Below are 23,497 nucleotides of genomic sequence, written 5' to 3' on the forward strand. Positions count from 1 at the left end.
AAAAATAAACGTGAAATTAGAGGGTCGAATGTTTACTACCATTGGATAGGATATATATCTGACCAGAAAAGGGTATCGTAGCCAGCTCATTTTAAAAATAAATCGTCATTTATGGACATAACTATGATTGGATTTAATTTTTAGTTCGCCAATACACTGCAAAAACTCTGGTGTTGATTGACACCAGACCAGAATCTATATATGTCCACACCAGAGAAGTTTAAACAACACCAGTTTTGTTTTGGTCTAACACCAGATAGGTGTTTATACAACACCAATTAGTATCAAAACTGCATCGGTTTGATTCCAAACTGGTGTCGTTTGAATACTTCTCTGGTTTGGACATTATATAGATTCCAGGCTGGTTTTAAATCAACACCGGAGTTTTTGCAGTGTACCCTCCAATACACCTCTCATCGCCTGGTCCTGAGATAGCCTTGTGAACTTGTACGAGTTTTTTTTATTATGTGGACACTATGAAGTATGGTCCATGCGATGCCACTCGTAACATTAGAATTAATGCATACAGGTGTCATGCGCGTAAAACATTACCCATAGTATGTTAAAATCCTAAAAAATAAACGTGAAATTAGAGGGTCGAATGTTTACTACCATTGGATAGGATATATATCTGACCAGAAAAGGGTATCGTAGCCAGCTCATTTTAAAAATAAATCGTCATTTATGGACATAACTATGATTGGATTTAGTTTTTAGTTCGCCAATACACTGCAAAAACTCTGGTGTTGATTGACACCAGACCAGAATCTATATATGTCCACACCAGAGAAGTTTTAAACAACACCAGTTTTGATTTGGTCTAACACCAGATAGGTGTTTATACAACACCAATTAGTATCAAAACTGCATCGGTTTGATTCCAAACTGGTGTCGTTTGAATACTTCTCTGGTTTGGACATTGTATAGATTCCAGGCTGGTGTTAAATCAACACCGGAGTTTTTGCAGTGTACCCTCCAATACACCTCTCATCGCCTGGTCCTGAGATAGCCTTGTGAACTTGTACGAGTTTTTTTTATTATGTGGACACTATGAAGTATGGTCCATGCGATGCCACTCGCAACATTAGAATTAATGCATACAGGTGTCATGCGCGTAAAACATTACCCATAGTATGTTAAAATTCTAAAAAATAAACGTGAAATTAGAGGGTCGAATGTTTACTACCATTGGATAGGATATATATCTGACCAGAAAAGGGTATCGTAGCCAGCTCATTTTAAAAATAAATCGTCATTTATGGACATAACTATGATTGGATTTAGTTTTTAGTTCGCCAATACACTGCAAAAACTCTGGTGTTGATTGACACCAGACCAGAATCTATATATGTCCACACCAGAGAAGTTTTAAACAACACCAGTTTTGTTTTGGTCTAACACCAGATAGGTGTTTATACAACACCAATTAGTATCAAAACTGCATCGGTTTGATTCCAAACTGGTGTCGTTTGAATACTTCTCTGGTATGGACATTATATAGATTCCAGGCAGGTGTTAAATCAACACCGGAGTTTTTGCAGTGTACCCTCCAATACACCTCTCATCGCCTGGTCCTGAGATAGCCTTGTGAACTTGTACGAGTTTTTTTTATTATGTGGACACTATGAAGTATGGTCCATGCGATGCCACTCGTAACAGTAGAATTAATGCATACAGGTGTCATGCGCGTAAAACATTACCCATAGTATGTTAAAATCCTAAAAAATAAACGTGAAATTAGAGGGTCGAATGTTTACTACCATTGGATAGGATATATATCTGACCAGAAAAGGGTATCGTAGCCAGCTCATTTTAAAAATAAATCGTCATTTATGGACATAACTATGATTGGATTTAGTTTTTAGTTCGCCAATACACTGCAAAAACTCTGGTGTTGATTGACACCAGACCAGAATCTATATATGTCCACACCAGAGAAGTTTTAAACAACACCAGTTTTGATTTGGTCTAACACCAGATAGGTGTTTATACAACACCAATTAGTATCAAAACTGCATCGGTTTGATTCCAAACTGGTGTCGTTTGAATACTTCTCTGGTTTGGACATTATATAGATTCCAGGCTGGTGTTAAATCAACACCGGAGTTTTTGCAGTGTACCCTCCAATACACCTCTCATCGCCTGGTCCTGAGATAGCCTTGTGAACTTGTACGAGTTTTTTTTATTATGTGGACACTATGAAGTATGGTCCATGCGATGCCACTCGCAACATTAGAATTAATGCATACAGGTGTCATGCGCGTAAAACATTACCCATAGTATGTTAAAATTCTAAAAAATAAACGTGAAATTAGAGGGTCGAATGTTTACTACCATTGGATAGGATATATATCTGACCAGAAAAGGGTATCGGAGCCAGCTCATTTTAAAAATAAATCGTCATTTATGGACATAACTATGATTGGATTTAGTTTTTAGTTCGCCAATACACTGCAAAAACTCTGGTGTTGATTGACACCAGACCAGAATCTATATATGTCCACACCAGATAAGTTTTAAACAACACCAGTTTTGTTTTGGTCTAACACCAGATAGGTGTTTATACAACACCAATTAGTATCAAAACTGCATCGGTTTGATTCCAAACTGGTGTCGTTTGAATACTTCTCTGGTTTGGACATTATATAGATTCCAGGCTGGTGTTAAATCAACACCGGAGTTTTTGCAGTGTACCCTCCAATACACCTCTCATCGCCTGGTCCTGAGATAGCCTTGTGAACTTGTACGAGTTTTTTTTATTATGTGGACACTATGAAGTATGGTCCATGCGATGCCACTCATAACATTAGAATTAATGCATACAGGTGTCATGCGCGTAAAACATTACCCATAGTATGTTAAAATCCTAAAAAATAAACGTGAAATTAGAGGGTCGAATGTTTACTACCATTGGATAGGATATATATCTGACCAGAAAAGGGTATCGTAGCCAGCTCATTTTAAAAATAAATCGTCATTTATGGACATAACTATGATTGGATTTAATTTTTAGTTCGCCAATACACTGCAAAAACTCTGGTGTTGATTGACACCAGACCAGAATCTATATATGTCCACACCAGAAAAAGTTTTAAACAACACCAGTTTTGTTTTGGTCTAACACCAGATAGGTGTTTATACAACACCAATTAGTATCAAAACTGCATCGGTTTGATTCCAAACTGGTGTCGTTTGACTACTTCTCTGGTTTGGACATTATATAGATTCCAGGCTGGTTTTAAATCAACACCGGAGTTTTTGCAGTGTACCCTCCAATACACCTCTCATCGCCTGGTCCTGAGATAGCCTTGTGAACTTGTACGAGTTTTTTTTATTATGTGGACACTATGAAGTATGGTCCATGCGATGCCACTCGTAACAGTAGAATTAATGCATACAGGTGTCATGCGCGTAAAACATTACCCATAGTATGTTAAAATCCTAAAAAATAAACGTGAAATTAGAGGGTCGAATGTTTACTACCATTGGATAGGATATATATCTGACCAGAAAAGGGTATCGTAGCCAGCTCATTTTAAAAATAAATCGTCATTTATGGACATAACTATGATTGGATTTAGTTTTTAGTTCGCCAATACACTGCAAAAACTCTGGTGTTGATTGACACCAGACCAGAATCTATATATGTCCACACCGGAGAAGTTTTAAACAACACCAGTTTTGATTTGGTCTAACACCAGATAGGTGTTTATACAACACCAATTAGTATCAAAACTGCATCGGTTTGATTCCAAACTGGTGTCGTTTGAATACTTCTCTGGTTTGGACATTATATAGATTCCAGGCTGGTGTTAAATCAACACCGGAGTTTTTGCAGTGTACCCTCCAATACACCTCTCATCGCCTGGTCCTGAGATAGCCTTGTGAACTTGTACGAGTTTTTTTTATTATGTGGACACTATGAAGTATGGTCCATGCGATGCCACTCGTAACATTAGAATTAATGCATACATGTGTCATGCGCGTAAAACATTACCCATAGTATGTTAAAATCCTAAAAAATAAACGTGAAATTAGAGGGTCGAATGTTTACTACCATTGGATAGGATATATATCTGACCAGAAAAGGGTATCGGAGCCAGCTCATTTTAAAAATAAATCGTCATTTATGGACATAACTATGATTGGATTTAGTTTTTAGTTCGCCAATACACTGCAAAAACTCTGGTGTTGATTGACACCAGACCAGAATCTATATATGTCCACACCAGATAAGTTTTAAACAACACCAGTTTTGTTTTGGTCTAACACCAGATAGGTGTTTATACAACACCAATTAGTATCAAAACTGCATCGGTTTGATTCCAAACTGGTGTCGTTTGAATACTTCTCTGGTTTGGACATTATATAGATTCCAGGCTGGTGTTAAATCAACACCGGAGTTTTTGCAGTGTACCCTCCAATACACCTCTCATCGCCTGGTCCTGAGATAGCCTTGTGAACTTGTACGAGTTTTTTTTATTATGTGGACACTATGAAGTATGGTCCATGCGATGCCACTCATAACATTAGAATTAATGCATACAGGTGTCATGCGCGTAAAACATTACCCATAGTATGTTAAAATCCTAAAAAATAAACGTGAAATTAGAGGGTCGAATGTTTACTACCATTGGATAGGATATATATCTGACCAGAAAAGGGTATCGTAGCCAGCTCATTTTAAAAATAAATCGTCATTTATGGACATAACTATGATTGGATTTAATTTTTAGTTCGCCAATACACTGCAAAAACTCTGGTGTTGATTGACACCAGACCAGAATCTATATATGTCCACACCAGAAAAAGTTTTAAACAACACCAGTTTTGTTTTGGTCTAACACCAGATAGGTGTTTATACAACACCAATTAGTATCAAAACTGCATCGGTTTGATTCCAAACTGGTGTCGTTTGACTACTTCTCTGGTTTGGACATTATATAGATTCCAGGCTGGTTTTAAATCAACACCGGAGTTTTTGCAGTGTACCCTCCAATACACCTCTCATCGCCTGGTCCTGAGATAGCCTTGTGAACTTGTACGAGTTTTTTTTATTATGTGGACACTATGAAGTATGGTCCATGCGATGCCACTCGTAACAGTAGAATTAATGCATACAGGTGTCATGCGCGTAAAACATTACCCATAGTATGTTAAAATCCTAAAAAATAAACGTGAAATTAGAGGGTCGAATGTTTACTACCATTGGATAGGATATATATCTGACCAGAAAAGGGTATCGTAGCCAGCTCATTTTAAAAATAAATCGTCATTTATGGACATAACTATGATTGGATTTAGTTTTTAGTTCGCCAATACACTGCAAAAACTCTGGTGTTGATTGACACCAGACCAGAATCTATATATGTCCACACCGGAGAAGTTTTAAACAACACCAGTTTTGATTTGGTCTAACACCAGATAGGTGTTTATACAACACCAATTAGTATCAAAACTGCATCGGTTTGATTCCAAACTGGTGTCGTTTGAATACTTCTCTGGTTTGGACATTATATAGATTCCAGGCTGGTGTTAAATCAACACCGGAGTTTTTGCAGTGTACCCTCCAATACACCTCTCATCGCCTGGTCCTGAGATAGCCTTGTGAACTTGTACGAGTTTTTTTTATTATGTGGACACTATGAAGTATGGTCCATGCGATGCCACTCGTAACATTAGAATTAATGCATACATGTGTCATGCGCGTAAAACATTACCCATAGTATGTTAAAATCCTAAAAAATAAACGTGAAATTAGAGGGTCGAATGTTTACTACCATTGGATAGGATATATATCTGACCAGAAAAGGGTATCGTAGCCAGCTCATTTTAAAAATAAATCGTCATTTATGGACATAACTATGATTGGATTTAGTTTTTAGTTCGCCAATACACTGCAAAAACTCTGGTGTTGATTGACACCAGACCAGAATATATATATGTCCACACCAGAGAAGTTTTAAACAACACCAGTTTTGTTTTGGTCTAACACCAGATAGGTGTTTATACAACACCAATTAGTATCAAAACTGCATCGGTTTGATTCCAAACTGGTGTCGTTTGAATACTTCTCTGGTTTGGACATTATATAGATTCCAAGCTGGTGTTAAATCAACACCGGAGTTTTTGCAGTGTACCCTCCAATACACCTCTCATCGCCTGGTCCTGAGATAGCCTTGTGAACTTGTACGAGTTTTTTTTATTATGTGGACACTATGAAGTATGGTCCATGCGATGCCACTCGTAACATTAGAATTAATGCATACAGGTGTCATGCGCGTAAAACATTACCCATAGTATGTTAAAATCCTAAAAAATAAACGTGAAATTAGAGGGTCGAATGTTTACTACCATTGGATAGGATATATATCTGACCAGAAAAGGGTATCGTAGCCAGCTCATTTTAAAAATAAATCGTCATTTATGGACATAACTATGATTGGATTTAATTTTTAGTTCGCCAATACACTGCAAAAACTCTGGTGTTGATTGACACCAGACCAGAATCTATATATGTCCACACCAGAGAAGTTTTAAACAACACCAGTTTTGTTTTGGTCTAACACCAGATAGGTGTTTATACAACACCAATAAGTATCAAAACTGCATCGGTTTGATTCCAAACTGGTGTCGTTTGACTACTTCTCTGGTTTGGACATTATATAGATTCCAGGCTGGTTTTAAATCAACACCGGAGTTTTTGCAGTGTACCCTCCAATACACCTCTCATCGCCTGGTCCTGAGATAGCCTTGTGAACTTGTACGAGTTTTTTTTATTATGTGGACACTATGAAGTATGGTCCATGCGATGCCACTCGTAACATTAGAATTAATGCATACATGTGTCATGCGCGTAAAACATTACCCATAGTATGTTAAAATCCTAAAAAATAAACGTGAAATCAGAGGGTCGAATGTTTACTACCATTGGATAGGATATATATCTGACCAGAAAAGGGTATCGTAGCCAGCTCATTTTAAAAATAAATCGTCATTTATGGACATAACTATGATTGGATTTAGTTTTTAGTTCGCCAATACACTGCAAAAACTCTGGTGTTGATTGACACCAGACCAGAATCTATATATGTCCACACCAGAGAAGTTTTAAACAACACCAGTTTTGTTTTGGTCTAACACCAGATAGGTGTTTATACAACACCAATTAGTATCAAAACTGCATCGGTTTGATTCCAAACTGGTGTCGTTTGAATACTTCTCTGGTTTGGACATTATATAGATTCCAAGCTGGTGTTAAATCAACACCGGAGTTTTTGCAGTGTACCCTCCAATACACCTCTCATCGCCTGGTCCTGAGATAGCCTTGTGAACTTGTACGAGTTTTTTTTATTATGTGGACACTATGAAGTATGGTCCATGCGATGCCACTCGTAACATTAGAATTAATGCATACAGGTGTCATGCGCGTAAAACATTACCCATAGTATGTTAAAATCCTAAAAAATAAACGTGAAATTAGAGGGTCGAATGTTTACTACCATTGGATAGGATATATATCTGACCAGAAAAGGGTATCGTAGCCAGCTCATTTTAAAAATAAATCGTCATTTATGGACATAACTATGATTGGATTTAATTTTTAGTTCGCCAATACACTGCAAAAACTCTGGTGTTGATTGACACCAGACCAGAATCTATATATGTCCACACCAGAGAAGTTTTAAACAACACCAGTTTTGTTTTGGTCTAACACCAGATAGGTGTTTATACAACACCAATAAGTATCAAAACTGCATCGGTTTGATTCCAAACTGGTGTCGTTTGACTACTTCTCTGGTTTGGACATTATATAGATTCCAGGCTGGTTTTAAATCAACACCGGAGTTTTTGCAGTGTACCCTCCAATACACCTCTCATCGCCTGGTCCTGAGATAGCCTTGTGAACTTGTACGAGTTTTTTTTATTATGTGGACACTATGAAGTATGGTCCATGCGATGCCACTCGTAACAGTAGAATTAATGCATACAGGTGTCATGCGCGTAAAACATTACCCATAGTATGTTAAAATCCTAAAAAATAAACGTGAAATTAGAGGGTCGAATGTTTACTACCATTGGATAGGATATATATCTGACCAGAAAAGGGTATCGTAGCCAGCTCATTTTAAAAATAAATCGTCATTTATGGACATAACTATGATTGGATTTAGTTTTTAGTTCGCCAATACACTGCAAAAACTCTGGTGTTGATTGACACCAGACCAGAATCTATATATGTCCACACCGGAGAAGTTTTAAACAACACCAGTTTTGATTTGGTCTAACACCAGATAGGTGTTTATACAACACCAATTAGTATCAAAACTGCATCGGTTTGATTCCAAACTGGTGTCGTTTGAATACTTCTCTGGTTTGGACATTATATAGATTCCAGGCTGGTGTTAAATCAACACCGGAGTTTTTGCAGTGTACCCTCCAATACACCTCTCATCGCCTGGTCCTGAGATAGCCTTGTGAACTTGTACGAGTTTTTTTTATTATGTGGACACTATGAAGTATGGTCCATGCGATGCCACTCGTAACATTAGAATTAATGCATACATGTGTCATGCGCGTAAAACATTACCCATAGTATGTTAAAATTCTAAAAAATAAACGTGAAATTAGAGGGTCGAATGTTTACTACCATTGGATAGGATATATATCTGACCAGAAAAGGGTATCGTAGCCAGCTCATTTTAAAAATAAATCGTCATTTATGGACATAACTATGATTGGATTTAGTTTTTAGTTCGCCAATACACTGCAAAAACTCTGGTGTTGATTGACACCAGACCAGAATCTATATATGTCCACACCAGAGAAGTTTTAAACAACACCAGTTTTGTTTTGGTCTAACACCAGATAGGTGTTTATACAACACCAATTAGTATCAAAACTGCATCGGTTTGATTCCAAACTGGTGTCGTTTGAATACTTCTCTGGTTTGGACATTATATAGATTCCAGGCTGGTGTTAAATCAACACCGGAGTTTTTGCAGTGTACCCTCCAATACACCTCTCATCGCCTGGTCCTGAGATAGCCTTGTGAACTTGTACGAGTTTTTTTTATTATGTGGACACTATGAAGTATGGTCCATGCGATGCCACTCGTAACATTAGAATTAATGCATACAGGTGTCATGCGCGTAAAACATTACCCATAGTATGTTAAAATCCTAAAAAATAAACGTGAAATTAGAGGGTCGAATGTTTACTACCATTGGATAGGATATATATCTGACCAGAAAAGGGTATCGTAGCCAGCTCATTTTAAAAATAAATCGTCATTTATGGACATAACTATGATTGGATTTAATTTTTAGTTCGCCAATACACTGCAAAAACTCTGGTGTTGATTGACACCAGACCAGAATCTATATATGTCCACACCAGAAAAAGTTTTAAACAACACCAGTTTTGTTTTGGTCTAACACCAGATAGGTGTTTATACAACACCAATTAGTATCAAAACTGCATCGGTTTGATTCCAAACTGGTGTCGTTTGACTACTTCTCTGGTTTGGACATTATATAGATTCCAGGCTGGTTTTAAATCAACACCGGAGTTTTTGCAGTGTACCCTCCAATACACCTCTCATCGCCTGGTCCTGAGATAGCCTTGTGAACTTGTACGAGTTTTTTTTATTATGTGGACACTATGAAGTATGGTCCATGCGATGCCACTCGTAACAGTAGAATTAATGCATACAGGTGTCATGCGCGTAAAACATTACCCATAGTATGTTAAAATCCTAAAAAATAAACGTGAAATTAGAGGGTCGAATGTTTACTACCATTGGATAGGATATATATCTGACCAGAAAAGGGTATCGTAGCCAGCTCATTTTAAAAATAAATCGTCATTTATGGACATAACTATGATTGGATTTAGTTTTTAGTTCGCCAATACACTGCAAAAACTCTGGTGTTGATTGACACCAGACCAGAATCTATATATGTCCACACCGGAGAAGTTTTAAACAACACCAGTTTTGATTTGGTCTAAAACCAGATAGGTGTTTATACAACACCAATTAGTATCAAAACTGCATCGGTTTGATTCCAAACTGGTGTCGTTTGAATACTTCTCTGGTTTGGACATTATATAGATTCCAGGCTGGTGTTAAATCAACACCGGAGTTTTTGCAGTGTACCCTCCAATACACCTCTCATCGCCTGGTCCTGAGATAGCCTTGTGAACTTGTACGAGTTTTTTTATTATGTGGACACTATGAAGTATGGTCCATGCGATGCCACTCGTAACATTAGAATTAATGCATACAGGTGTCATGCGCGTAAAACATTACCCATAGTATGTTAAAATCCTAAAAAATAAACGTGAAATTAGAGGGTCGAATGTTTACTACCATTGGATAGGATATATATCTGACCAGAAAAGGGTATCGTAGCCAGCTCATTTTAAAAATAAATCGTCATTTATGGACATAACTATGATTGGATTTAATTTTTAGTTCGCCAATACACTGCAAAAACTCTGGTGTTGATTGACACCAGACCAGAATCTATATATGTCCACACCAGAGAAGTTTTAAACAACACCAGTTTTGTTTTGGTCTAACACCAGATAGGTGTTTATACAACACCAATAAGTATCAAAACTGCATCGGTTTGATTCCAAACTGGTGTCGTTTGACTACTTCTCTGGTTTGGACATTATATAGATTCCAGGCTGGTTTTAAATCAACACCGGAGTTTTTGCAGTGTACCCTCCAATACACCTCTCATCGCCTGGTCCTGAGATAGCCTTGTGAACTTGTACGAGTTTTTTTTATTATGTGGACACTATGAAGTATGGTCCATGCGATGCCACTCGTAACAGTAGAATTAATGCATACAGGTGTCATGCGCGTAAAACATTACCCATAGTATGTTAAAATCCTAAAAAATAAACGTGAAATTAGAGGGTCGAATGTTTACTACCATTGGATAGGATATATATCTGACCAGAAAAGGGTATCGTAGCCAGCTCATTTTAAAAATAAATCGTCATTTATGGACATAACTATGATTGGATTTAGTTTTTAGTTCGCCAATACACTGCAAAAACTCTGGTGTTGATTGACACCAGACCAGAATCTATATATGTCCACACCGGAGAAGTTTTAAACAACACCAGTTTTGATTTGGTCTAACACCAGATAGGTGTTTATACAACACCAATTAGTATCAAAACTGCATCGGTTTGATTCCAAACTGGTGTCGTTTGAATACTTCTCTGGTTTGGACATTATATAGATTCCAGGCTGGTGTTAAATCAACACCGGAGTTTTTGCAGTGTACCCTCCAATACACCTCTCATCGCCTGGTCCTGAGATAGCCTTGTGAACTTGTACGAGTTTTTTTTATTATGTGGACACTATGAAGTATGGTCCATGCGATGCCACTCGTAACATTAGAATTAATGCATACAGGTGTCATGCGCGTAAAACATTACCCATAGTATGTTAAAATCCTAAAAAATAAACGTGAAATTAGAGGGTCGAATGTTTACTACCATTGGATAGGATATATATCTGATCAGAAAAGGGTATCGTAGCCAGCTCATTTTAAAAATAAATCGTCATTTATGGACATAACTATGATTGGATTTAGTTTTTAGTTCGCCAATACACTGCAAAAACTCTGGTGTTGATTGACACCAGACCAGAATCTATATATGTCCACACCAGAGAAGTTTTAAACAACACCAGTTTTGTTTTGGTCTAACACCAGATAGGTGTTTATACAACACCAATTAGTATCAAAACTGCATCGGTTTGATTCCAAACTGGTGTCGTTTGAATACTTCTCTGGTTTGGACATTATATAGATTCCAAGCTGGTGTTAAATCAACACCGGAGTTTTTGCAGTGTACCCTCCAATACACCTCTCATCGCCTGGTCCTGAGATAGCCTTGTGAACTTGTACGAGTTTTTTTTATTATGTGGACACTATGAAGTATGGTCCATGCGATGCCACTCGTAACATTAGAATTAATGCATACAGGTGTCATGCGCGTAAAACATTACCCATAGTATGTTAAAATCCTAAAAAATAAACGTGAAATTAGAGGGTCGAATGTTTACTACCATTGGATAGGATATATATCTGACCAGAAAAGGGTATCGTAGCCAGCTCGTTTTAAAAATAAATCGTCATTTATGGACATAACTATGATTGGATTTAGTTTTTAGTTCGCCAATACACTGCAAAAACTCTGGTGTTGATTGACACCAGACCAGAATCTATATATGTCCACACCAGAGAAGTTTTATACAACACCAGTTTTGTTTTGGTCTAACACCAGATAGGTGTTTATACAACACCAATTAGTATCAAAACTGCATCGGTTTGATTCCAAACTGGTGTCGTTTGAATACTTCTCTGGTTTGGACATTATCTCAACCCAGACAAAATACACGAGAGGCGAGTAAATGCAGTTTCCGTGGAGTTTAATAAAAATTGTTTCTGAAAAGCATCTTCCAAATGATGTATACCGAAAAGTAAAATGATGTGTTGTCAAATAAAGCCAAAATAATATAATGCAACAATCAAAACATAATAATATAAACGTAAAGCCTCCTGAGATGTGTCATATGCGACAAATTAAAGTTATTAAACCAATCTCCTCAATTGACAATTAAAACAGTCCATCCACATTCATGACAAAGACACCAGTTTGTCATGTGGCCAAATGTGGGCAACGTAAAATTCCATCTGCAAAGCTACGAAGCAAAGATTCCCGTTTGCAACACGAGCTTATGCAGGAAAACTTTTAAAACAGAAACTAGTGCTCAGAAGCCCCACCAACGGCCCTGAACTAGAATGTGAACGAGGCAACGTTAATGTTCGGTCCGAAATGGAATTCGCTGGTGGCCTCATCCAAATCGGGTGACGAACCAAGCCCCGTTCACATTATAACCTGAGGAGTGGAATATACTAAATTGGTCTAAATAAATAAAAAATATTATCTCAGGAAGCCCAAAATAAGTGAAGAAGCATAATGTGATGGGAAAAGGCCGAGCTCCAGCAAGGGCGAAAACACCCCCCTGAACACCTGATGATAAATGAATTAAACTAACTGGTAAACCAAAGTAAAATACAAAAGGTATCCAAAAGTAGGTGAACAGGTTGGATGGAATTACCTTGCGGCCCACTTTGGGTGTGCGACCAGGCTTAAGGCCCGAAGCTCACATTGTTAGAATGAATAACATGAAACAAAACATCTTGACGTTGAAAATTAGTGGGGGTGACAAGGGGATGGAGGAGGGAAAAAATACAGGAAGTATGTTGCACAAAAAAGGTGAATTGAGATAAAAGATGCTTTCCAATCGACTCCACGAAGAAGAATGCTAACTTGTTAGAAATTTGCTTTTGCCCCCTCCCGAAATTACCACGTCAGCTAACGCGATGTAGCAATTTTAGCCACGCCTCCTTGTAATGTCCGAAAAATACCAAAATTCGCAACGCAACATTTTTTGGCCACGCCTCCTAGTGAAGTCCGACAAAATACCATATTTGGCATCGCAACATATCTCCGCCAGGGCAAAGGAATTCGCCTGACCAGGCACCTTGTGAAACACCTGTTACGTACCGCTGACGGGATATGTTGTTGTCCGGCTAGTCTGACCCGAGATAACCTCTCATTAACTTGCTTCGCACGTTAAGAGGTATTATCTCAACCCAGACAAAATACACGAGAGGCGAGTAAATGCAGTTTCCGTGGAGTTTAATAAAAATTGTTTCTGAAAAGCATCTTCCAAATGATGTATACCGAAAAGTAAAATGATGTGTTGTCAAATAAAGCCAAAATAATATAATGCAACAATCAAAACATAATAATATAAACGTAAAGCCTCCTGAGATGTGTCATATGCGACAAATTAAAGTTATTAAACCAATCTCCTCAATTGACAATTAAAACAGTCCATCCACATTCATGACAAAGACACCAGTTTGTCATGTGGCCAAATGTGGGCAACGTAAAATTCCATCTGCAAAGCTACGAAGCAAAGATTCCCGTTTGCAACACGAGCTTATGCAGGAAAACTTTTAAAACAGAAACTAGTGCTCAGAAGCCCCACCAACGGCCCTGAACTAGAATGTGAACGAGGCAACGTTAATGTTCGGTCCGAAATGGAATTCGCTGGTGGCCTCATCCAAATCGGGTGACGAACCAAGCCCCGTTCACATTATAACCTGAGGAGTGGAATATACTAAATTGGTCTAAATAAATAAAAAATATTATCTCAGGAAGCCCAAAATAAGTGAAGAATCATAATGTGTTGTGGCAAAAATGGAATGCCGCCAAACGGGATGACTCATAGTCAGCCCGCCGCCACAACACAATATGATGCCAATAGTTCAAACCATGCTGTAGTATATTTACAATGTCCACGCTAAGAAGCTGGGAAGGGGGGGGTGCATTAAACTAACAGGGACGCCCAATTAAACCATCTAGGCGGATTCATGCTCATTCAGTCCACTTGCGAGGAGTATAATGCTCTAATAAAAATGGGGGGGGGGGGAGGCGGGGTGGGCGGGGCTTAGTAACTAAATAGTGAAGTTTGTAGTAAGGGCTTGAGATCTGATGGTACCACGTGTGAGTTCTGGATAAGGTATTCAGGCAATAACATCTGCTCATAAAAAAGTTCCAACCGTTCGCGACGTCCGAGCCAGCGAGTGCTCGACGGAGGTAAAACAGCTGTTACTCTATGATTTCGCTCCGCGACAAAGAAATCAAGTGTCCTCCTGTTCGCGGGTGTATTGAGTTTTTTGTGTTGGAAGCTCCTTGGCCTATGACCCGGCCACGTGCCGAGTTGTGAGGGCCCGCCCCCAGGTATAGCGGGAATGCCCGCGTCAGCGAAACATGAAATGTCCCCTTCCTCTCGTACGATTCCGTGGAATGCTGACACAAACCCACGTTGAGACTCCAAATAACTGCACATGGAAGAGAGAAAAGGAAAGAAACAGCGGCACCGATTGTACATTCTAAAGGGGGGGGGGGTAAACAGATACCATAAACATGATAAGTGTAGCAAAGACCACAATATACTAACAGTGGGCGAGCAAGTCTGCCTGCGCCCATGGGGCTATTAATGGGTAAGATACCAACGCCGTCACCATGGCAACAAGCGAGAGAGAGAGTAAATATCTACTGCTCGTTAGAGGGTTGTCAAAAACAAAAACAAAGAAACATTAGGTATATTTTTTAATTGTGCACGAACTGGTATCAAACACAGAAGGGGGATAAACATACTGTCAAAATTGCTTAAATTAAGGGGGGAGAGGTTGTCGAATATACAATCTGTGTGTGTTGGAAGCCCAGCGCCCCATATTTTGAATGCAAACATCGGGAACACCTGCCATGGCTGCAGAAGTTGCCGCCCCAATACGGAAAGAATGGGAAGAGAAGTGAGCAACGGGTAGCCCGCAGAAACTAATGGCATGCTTTAAAACTTGGCCAAATTGGTGCCTCGTTAGGGGTGACGAGTCAAAGTGACGGAAAAAGGCAGAGCCGCCCGAGCTCCGCAGAGCGAGGTAATCATTTACAGCGCGAAGTGGGCATAAATACGAAACAACATTTTGTGGAATTAAAATCGAGCATCCACGTCCAGTTTGATCTGTTTTAGACTTCGCAATCGTAATGCGCAATTTTGCTTGATTACCCATCCCTTGAATAATAACATCTTTTTCTGATAAAGGAACGGGTTCATGTCTAGATCGAGACGTGAACTCCCCTACTCGAAGAAAACCAAAGAAAGCGATTAGAAAGGCAGCCCGAAACAATGCCGAATCATACGTATTAACGCATACGTGAGTCAATGAATTTAGGATGGATTTGAGAATAGGCAGGGTTATGGGACACCGGGTATCACGGCGAGCATTTTTTCGCCTGCACCCGTCTACCAGCCGCCGGATTACAAAAGCGTCAGTCACATCAGGCCAACCCAATGTTTGCATCGTAAAAGCCAGGCCTGATATATATGTACTTATTGTTGCCCCCGCATACCCATTCCAGGAGAGATAAGCAATAAATTGAGCGACCTGCTCAACGTTAGGACGTATACTTATATCATAATGATATTGCAGCCGAAACTGCTTAAACACAGACCAAGCGTTCCTGTAAGTATGATGAGTGCCGGGCGCCCGCGAAGAAAACAACAGATGCTCTCTCTCTATATGAAGCTGCTCCAAAGATGGGCGGGAAGCTTGCTGCCAGCCAGATCTGCGCCTGGTGCTAACCTGCGAAACCTGTCCATCTGAAAACGAGAGAGGGCATCAGCCTTTTCATTGCGAGAGCCTGGCACGTAACGTGCTTTGAACATAATATTATGTTCCAAACAAAGAACTACAAGCAAACGAACCAGTTTCATAACACTAGGACATTTCGAAGTTAAGGAATTAACAACATAAACAACTGTTTGATTATCTGACCAAAATAAGACCTTAGAATTAGCTAGAAGAGCCCCCCACATACGTATACCGACTACTATTGGGAAAAGCTCTAGAAAGGCGATGGAATAATTCTTCTCCAGTATTTCAGCTGGCCATCTCCCTTGAGCCCACTTATCCTGGAAGGATATACCAAAGCCAATGCTACCCGCAGCGTCAGTAAAGAACTGAAAATGAGCATTAGTTACCCATGTTGAGTGTGAAAACATAACTGTGCCATTGAAATCGGACAGAAACGTAAGCCAGGCCTGCATGTCCTCTTTCGCGCCGCGTGAAAGCCTTATCCGTTGGTTGGGGGTGCGGACCCCTTTAGTAAGATCGATAAGTCTCCTTAGGAAGGCTCTTCCGGGAGCCACGGCTTTACACACGAAATTAAGGCTGCCAATTAGCGACTGCAACTGCCGCAACGAGAGCTTATCTTTCTTAACAAAATCAATGAGCATTGCCTGTAACACGTCTACTTTCTCCCTGGGTACTCTAACTCTCTGCTCAGCCGCGTCGATTTCAAGCCCTAAAAATATGATAGTGGGAACGGGCCCCTCAGTCTTCTCCTCCGCTATCGGGACGCCAAAAACTTCGCACATTGCCTTAAAATGATACATCAAAGAACGACATTTCTGCCGTGTTGCGCCAACGAAAAAGAAATCATCCAAATAATGCAAAATTTGCTCTGAATTCGCAATTTTACGGCAACATGACTCAAGAAAAGTGCTAAAACGCTCAAAATGGGCACATGAAATTGAACAGCCCATTGGCAAGCATTTATCAAAGTAATACGCGCCATCAACGCAAAACCCCAGAAGGTCAAAATCGCAGGGATTTACTGGTAGTAAGCGAAAAGCGGATTTTATATCGGTTTTTCCCATGAGAGCACTAGCACCCAAGCGTGCAACGAGATCCACCGCCTTGTCAAATGAAGTGTAATTCACAGAACATAAATCGGAATCAATGTGATCATTAACCGAAGCCCCGCGAGGAGAAGATAGATGCTGAATTAGACGGAATTCTCCCGGATTTCGCTTGGGGACGAGCCCTACCGGGGAGCAGCGAAAGTTATTGAAAGGCGGGTTTTGGAAAGGACCTGACATTCTCCCTAAACTAACTTCCTTACCAACTTTCTCCAACAGCATGTCCCTATGCTCGCTAGCAGATTTCAAATTACGCGAGAACACAGAGCGACGCTCGCCTGTGAAACCCAATGAAAAACCAAACCTAAAACCAGAAATCAGAAAAGCTGCATTATGTTGATTATGGTGCCGTCGAAGAAATGGGAGCATGCTGCCAAGTTTAATTGGAGTTGGAGCTAGGCTTCTGTTTGGCAATTGCGGCGGCAGAGTTGCAGGCGTGTGAGCCATGCGCCGCTGAGGAGCATTTTCCGCACCGGTGAGCATATCGGCAGGCGGTGCGTTGGCATGACCCAGCGTTAAAGGCGAAACAGACTGGCATGACTGGTGAGGAGCGGGAGGGGGCAGGCGCGGCGCCAGGGGCCCGAATTGCCCCTTGTCTATTGGCATATCCTGAGGAAGGGAAACTACCCCGCCGAAACGACCGGTCGTATGGCCGAAAGGGCTGGTTACCCCCAAAAGACGAAAACGCTGCTCGACCGGGCGTCGAAGCTACTGTCAGCCATAGCTCGGTGTCTATGACAGCCCAGGAACGATGTGGATGACGGACCTGACGTAACCGAAATTGAATGTCATAGGACCGCCAATTGAAACCCCCAAAACGCACAATAGAGCGAACGATATCCATATACTTGAGGAGCTCGCGCGCACGCATATAGTGTCGCTCTAAGTATATGGACGCGTAAATTAGGAAAGCAGATGTCCACTGTTCTATGCTGGCGATCACCGGAGCCTTGCTTTGGGGGCGAAGCATTAAAGCGGACCCGGTGGCACAAAGGCTGAAGGCCTGCAACTGTGATTCCTCGCTTAAGCTTTCCCTTTTAAGCAATCCACCTAACTCTACAAATTCACCCTTCCAAATCTTCTCCTTAACACTGGAAGGCACCTCCCCGCCCAAATCATCACACACGCAGCTAAGCATATCTGGCTGCGTAGGAAAAGGGGGGTTGGGGGCTGGTGTAACATTAGCATGACTATTAAGCCCCTCAACTACAGGGGCAGGAGGGATAGAAGGGGGAGCTTGCGATTGAATTTGGGGAAGGACCTGATCTTGTGGAGAAGTCACAAGAGGCCAGGAGCCCCCCATTGTCCCGAACTCACCGTTGGTTGTCGACGCCGAACTTCCAGCAGCTGGGCTCTGCGTAGAACTAAAAACTTGGCCAACGTCTGTCTCGAGGTCGACAGGAGAAGGCTGACTGGCAGCATCTCGGACCGAACGACGAGTAGACTTCCTCTGATTTAACTTTTTGCCTTGCTTAACCTTAGGCATGATTGAATACTTCAGGGGTGGCGAAATTAAGTCCTGAGAGCAAACTGTGACCCCAAACAGCTCAAAAGTCCAACAAACGGATATAAACACAAATATACAGGTATGTTCCAGATAAAGAATATAAATTCTCAACTGCAAAGCGTTCATTAAGCTATATGAATGGGTTAGAATGGCAATTAGAAGGATCACAACTAAAGAGTTCAACGAACGGATAACAAAAATACAGGAAGTATGTTGCACAAAAAAGGTGAATTGAGATAAAAGATGCTTTCCAATCGACTCCACGAAGTATATTCCACTCCTCAGGTTATAATGTGAACGGGGCTTGGTTCGTCACCCGATTTGGATGAGGCCACCAGCGAATTCCATTTCGGACCGAACATTAACGTTGCCTCGTTCACATTCTAGTTCAGGGCCGTTGGTGGGGCTTCTGAGCACTAGTTTCTGTTTTAAAAGTTTTCCTGCATAAGCTCGTGTTGCAAACGGGAATCTTTGCTTCGTAGCTTTGCAGATGGAATTTTACGTTGCCCACATTTGGCCACATGACAAACTGGTGTCTTTGTCATGAATGTGGATGGACTGTTTTAATTGTCAATTGAGGAGATTGGTTTAATAACTTTAATTTGTCGCATATGACACATCTCAGGAGGCTTTACGTTTATATTATTATGTTTTGATTGTTGCATTATATTATTTTGGCTTTATTTGACAACACATCATTTTACTTTTCGGTATACATCATTTGGAAGATGCTTTTCAGAAACAATTTTTATTAAACTCCACGGAAACTGCATTTACTCGCCTCTCGTGTATTTTGTCTGGGTTGAGATAATTATATAGATTCCAGGCTGGTGTTAAATCAACACCGGAGTTTTTGCAGTGTACCCTCCAATACACCTCTCATCGCCTGGTCCTGAGATAGCCTTGTGAACTTGTACGAGTTTTTTTTATTATGTGGACACTATGAAGTATGGTCCATGCGATGCCACTCGTAACATTAGAATTAATGCATACAGGTGTCATGCACGTAAAACATTACCCATAGTATGTTAAAATCCTAAAAAATAAACGTGAAATTAGAGGGTCGAATGTTTACTACCATTTGATAGGATATATATCTGACCAGAAAAGGGTATCGTAGCCAGCTCATTTTAAAAATAAATCGTCATTTATGGACATAACTATGATTGGATTTAGTTTTTAGTTCGCCAATACACTGCAAAAACTCTGGTGTTGATTGACACCAGACCAGAATCTATATATGTCCACACCAGAGAAGTTTTAAACAACACCAGTTTTGTTTTGGTCTAACACCAGATAGGTGTTTATACAACACCAATTAGTATCAAAACTGCATCGGTTTGATTCCAAACTGGTGTCGTTTGAATACTTCTCTGGTTTGGACATTATATAGATTCCAGGCTGGTGTTAAATCAACACCGGAGTTTTTGCAGTGTACCCTCCAATACACCTCTCATCGCCTGGTCCTGAGATAGCCTTGTGAACTTGTACGAGTTTTTTTTATTATGTGGACACTATGAAGTATGGTCCATGCGATGCCACTCGTAACATTAGAATTAATGCATACAGGTGTCATGCGCGTAAAACATTACCCATAGTATGTTAAAATCCTAAAAAATAAACGTGAAATTAGAGGGTCGAATGTTTACTACCGTTGGATAGGATATATATCTGACCAGAAAAGGGTATCGTAGCCAGCTCATTTTAAAAATAAATCGTCATTTATGGACATAACTATGATTGGATTTAGTTTTTAGTTCGCCAATACACTGCAAAAACTCTGGTGTTGATTGACACCAGACCAGAATCTATATATGTCCACACCAGAGAAGTTTTAAACAACACCAGTTTTGTTTTGGTCTAACACCAGATAGGTGTTTATACAACACCAATTAGTATCAAAACTGCATCGGTTTGATTCCAAACTGGTGTCGTTTGAATACTTCTCTGGTTTGGACATTATATAGATTCCAGGCTGGTGTTAAATCAACACCGGAGTTTTTGCAGTGTACCCTCCAATACACCTCTCATCGCCTGGTCCTGAGATAGCCTTGTGAACTTGTACGAGTTTTTTTTATTATGTGGACACTATGAAGTATGGTCCATGCGATGCCACTCGTAACATTAGAATTAATGCATACAGGTGTCATGCGCGTAAAACATTACCCATAGTATGTTAAACTCCTAAAAAATAAACTTGAAATTAGAGGGTCGATTGTTTACTACCATTGGATAGGATATATATCTGACCAGAAAAGGGTATCGTAGCCAGCTCATTTTAAAAATAAATCGTCATTTATGGACATAACTATGATTGGATTTAGTTTTTAGTTCGCCAATACACTGCAAAAACTCTGGTGTTGATTGACACCAGACCAGAATCTATATATGTCCACACCAGAGAAGTTTTAAACAACACCAGTTTTGTTTTGGTCTAACACCAGATAGGTGTTTATACAACACCAATTAGTATCAAAACTGCATCGGTTTGATTCCAAACTGGTGTCGTTTGAATACTTCTCTGGTTTGGACATTATATAGATTCCAGGCTGGTGTTAAATCAACACCGGAGTTTTTGCAGTGTACCCTCCAATACACCTCTCATCGCCTGGTCCTGAGATAGCCTTGTGAACTTGTACGAGTTTTTTTTATTATGTGGACACTATGAAGTATGGTCCATGCGATGCCACTCGTAACATTAGAATTAATGCATACAGGTGTCATGCGCGTAAAACATTACCCATAGTATGTTAAAATCCTAAAAAATAAACGTGAAATTAGAGGGTCGAATGTTTACTACCATTGGATAGGATATATATCTGACCAGAAAAGGGTATCATAGCCAGCTCATTTTAAAAATAAATCGTCATTTATGGACATAACTATGATTGGATTTAGTTTTTAGTTCGCCAATACACTGCAAAAACTCTGGTGTTGATTGACACCAGACCAGAATCTATATATGTCCACACCAGAGAAGTTTTATACAACACCAGTTTTGTTTTGGTCTAACACCAGATAGGTGTTTATACAACACCAATTAGTATCAAAACTGCATCGGTTTGATTCCAAACTGGTGTCGTTTGAATACTTCTCTGGTTTGGACATTATATAGATTCAAGGCTGGTGTTAAATCAACACCGGAGTTTTTGCAGTGTACCCTCCAATACACCTCTCATCGCCTGGTCCTGAGATAGCCTTGTGAACTTGTACGAGTTTTTTTTATTATGTGGACACTATGAAGTATGGTCCATGCGATGCCACTCGTAACATTAGAATTAATGCATACAGGTGTCATGCGCGTAAAACATTACCCATAGTATGTTAAAATCCTAAAAAATAAACGTGAAATTAGAGGGTCGAATGTTTACTACCATTGGATAGGATATATATCTGATCAGAAAAGGGTATCGTAGCCAGCTCATTTTAAAAATAAATCGTCATTTATGGACATAACTATGATTGGATTTAGTTTTTAGTTCGCCAATACACTGCAAAAACTCTGGTGTTGATTGACACCAGACCAGAATCTATATATGTCCACACCAGAGAAGTTTTAAACAACACCAGTTTTGTTTTGGTCTAACACCAGATAGGTGTTTATACAACACCAATTAGTATCAAAACTGCATCGGTTTGATTCCAAACTGGTGTCGTTTGAATACTTCTCTGGTTTGGACATTATATAGATTCCAGGCTGGTGTTAAATCAACACCGGAGTTTTTGCAGTGTACCCTCCAATACACCTCTCATCGCCTGGTCCTGAGATAGCCTTGTGAACTTGTACGAGTTTTTTTTATTATGTGGACACTATGAAGTATGGTCCATGCGATGCCACTCGTAACATTAGAATTAATGCATACAGGTGTCATGCGCGTAAAACATTACCCATAGTATGTTAAAATCCTAAAAAATAAACGTGAAATTAGAGGGTCGAATGTTTACTACCGTTGGATAGGATATATATCTGACCAGAAAAGGGTATCGTAGCCAGCTCATTTTAAAAATAAATCGTCATTTATGGACATAACTATGATTGGATTTAGTTTTTAGTTCGCCAATACACTGCAAAAACTCTGGTGTTGATTGACACCAGACCAGAATCTATATATGTCCACACCAGAGAAGTTTTATACAACACCAGTTTTGTTTTGGTCTAACACCAGATAGGTGTTTATACAACACCAATTAGTATCAAAACTGCATCGGTTTGATTCCAAACTGGTGTCGTTTGAATACTTCTCTGGTTTGGACATTATATAGATTCCAGGCTGGTGTTAAATCAACACCGGAGTTTTTGCAGTGTACCCTCCAATACACCTCTCATCGCCTGGTCCTGAGATAGCCTTGTGAACTTGTACGAGTTTTTTTTATTATGTGGACACTATGAAGTATGGTCCATGCGATGCCACTCGTAACATTAGAATTAATGCATACAGGTGTCATGCGCGTAAAACATTACCCATAGTATGTTAAAATCCTAAAAAATAAACGTGAAATTAGAGGGTCGAATGTTTACTACCGTTGGATAGGATATATATCTGACCAGAAAAGGGTATCGTAGCCAGCTCATTTTAAAAATAAATCGTCATTTATGGACATAACTATGATTGGATTTAGTT

Source organism: Lytechinus pictus, chromosome 10, assembly GCF_037042905.1.
Source record: "Lytechinus pictus isolate F3 Inbred chromosome 10, Lp3.0, whole genome shotgun sequence".
NCBI classification, from domain to species: domain Eukaryota; kingdom Metazoa; phylum Echinodermata; class Echinoidea; order Temnopleuroida; family Toxopneustidae; genus Lytechinus; species Lytechinus pictus.